Raw genomic sequence first — 2,735 nt, 5'->3', positions numbered from 1 at the left:
GTGAGGGAAAAAAGGAAAGTAAAATATAACACAAAATAAACTCAACCATTCTACTTCTTGAGAGAAAAGCATATATCCAAACCAACTCTTTTTAAATTTCCCCCCTTTTTTTAGATTGTGAATTGAATGAGGGGGGGCAGTTTACATCACCAATTATTGCATATGTTAATAGTAGCTTTATTTGTAATAACCAAATATTGAAAACAACCCACACGTCAATCCATAGATAAAGAGGCGAACAAAAGGGAAAAGCCATTAATAGATTCAACCAGATGGATGACTGACTCAATTATACGGAATGAAAGATGCTAGACTTGTATGATGCTATTCATGTAAACTGTTAGATTTCTCGGGTGGGAAATACCTCAGTTCTTGGCTTCACACGAGGAAGAAGTCATGCCGAAGCCTGGTGTGTGATCCAAGTGGGTTTTTATCCAAGTACGATGGAAGACGTTTCAGGTTTTATAGTCACTGAACATGGGAAGCCTCATGGGACTGCACACCCACACGTGGTGGCCTGAGACCAGAGAGATGGCGGCACAGCGGAGCGGAAGGATGAGGAAGAAGAGGGCAAAGGGGTCTCCTGGTACAGGTATTTGAGGCCTTTGGCTGGGAGGCGTGGTTGGAGGTATTGTACTGGTTGACCCCATTGGCTGAATTAAGCCCACCTGGGCCTAGTTGGGGCTGCCCAGTAAGTCTCTATGGCTGGCTAAGGGCTCACCTGATTCTCTTCCAACCTCCTGCCGCGGGCCTTCAGGCATGCGGAGGGATAACCGCCTATCCCTGTTTCTCACTACCTAACAAAACTTCGTACAGTGCACCTGACGCCCGCAGCCCACAGCGTTTTCACTAGCCTCACATGCAGGCCACAGCTGGACACTGCTTAGGAAAACCAGAGAACGGCTTCATCTGGCTTATGGTGTTGGCGAAGAATTCTGAGTATACCAGGGACTGCCAGAATAGCAAACAAATATATCTTGGGAAAAGCACGGGCAAAAAGCTCCTTAGAAACGAAGCTGGTGGGACTTTGTCTGGCATACTTTGGGCAAGTTGTGAGCCAGGGCAGTGCCTAAAGAAGAAGGTCATGCTGGGTTAAACAGAGGGTCTGTGGAGGAAGAGCCTGCATGGGATGCGTTAACACAGTGGTTACAACGATGGCTTCAAACAGCAATTGCAAGGTGGCGCAGCACCTGGCAGTGCTGCATTATGTGGTACACAGGGTCACTGTGAATCAAAATTGACTTGACAACACCTACTAACAACATAAGGTTCCCAAGGTCATGACCTTTATGGAAGCAGCCTGCCCACCTCTTTCTTTCTCAGTGACTTGGTAGGTTTGAACTGCCAACCCGTGGTTAGCATCTAAGAGCTTAACCCATGTACCTCCAGAGTGCCCAGGAAAGGTAGGACAAAAGGTGGGCACCCTCCAGTCAGGTGGAGAGCACGGGCTGTTTCTGATGAAAAAGCCTTATTGTAGGGTCTTTGGAGGCGAACGTATTTATTTTGTTTTCTGTGCTGTGTGAACAGTGCATTATGTTAGCAGGATTGAGAGGGCTCTGTTTGACGGGAAAGAGCTTATGCTTTCCCTGCTTGGTGTGATATGAAAAGGCCTCATTCAGCCAGGGCTGCAGCACCCTTAAGTAGCCCCAGGCTCCTGCTCAGGCTTCCTTCTCCGCTGAGGTGCAGGGCTTGGGGCTGAAAGTGTATGTGGGCAGAGGCTAGCAGCCATCTTCAGCCCATTCCTTAAAGAGCCAGCTCATCTCAGGAGAGGGTCAGCTGCTCACATTGAGGGGTCCTAGCTCATCTCAGCACAGGGTTCCTACTGATCTCAGGAGAGGAGTCAACTAATGGATGCAGATGGGACACAGGGAACTATTTGGTACTGTGTTTACCTTCTGTGGTAGTTACATTATCTGTTGTCAATTTGAGACTGAAGGGGTGGAGTTTAGCCTGTCAATCAGGTCACAGCTTCATGACCTCATTTGGAGGTGCTATGGAGATAAATAGCTCGCTGGAGGCGGGACACTCACACACTCCCTGCAAGACATTCCTGTGGAGAAGACATGTGGAGCTACGCTAGAGCTCTGGAGCTGGAGGAGCCACGTGGAGACCCCTGCCAGCGCTGAGATGCTTCCACTGCCACTGGATCCACAAGACTTTCTACCTTCTGTCCTGTGATCCTGCATTCAGTGTCATTGCATGTGGTGTGTGAGTCTGAAGAGGAATTTATAGATTGGTATCGGATATATGGGCTACTATCAGATTTACAGACTGAACTGGACTGGGCTGGGATGCTTTCTTAATATAGAATTACTCTTTTATGTAAAATTCTTATACACATATGAACATCTCTGGATTTGTTTCTCTAGTCTACTCAGACTAACACACCTTCTCAAGGGAGAAAAACAGAGTTTTCTATTCCTGTAAACAGTTAACGTGTCAGAATCTCACAGAGGCAGTTCCACCCTGTCCTATGGGGTTGCTATGAGTCGGCATCGAGTGGAATCCAGAGGGTGTGCTCTTTGGTTACCTTCTCAAAGGGCCTCGAATATAGACTGTGGTGTTCCTTTGAGTGGGGTTTCACCGTCATTCCCAGAGAGTTCCCAATGGAGACCTTCCATCACACAAAGTCGAGGCTGAAGCTGAGAAGCCAAGCTCCACAGAACGAAAGGGGGGCCTCTTGGTGCCCTCTCGGGACCGGAATGCTGGGGCCCCCGTGCAGGACACCCCTGGCA

Source organism: Echinops telfairi, unplaced genomic scaffold (assembly GCF_000313985.2).
Source record: "Echinops telfairi isolate 266 unplaced genomic scaffold, ASM31398v2 ScPeMD7_7409;HRSCAF=8447, whole genome shotgun sequence".
NCBI classification, from domain to species: domain Eukaryota; kingdom Metazoa; phylum Chordata; class Mammalia; order Afrosoricida; family Tenrecidae; genus Echinops; species Echinops telfairi.
This window is presented reverse-complemented; position numbering follows the sequence as displayed.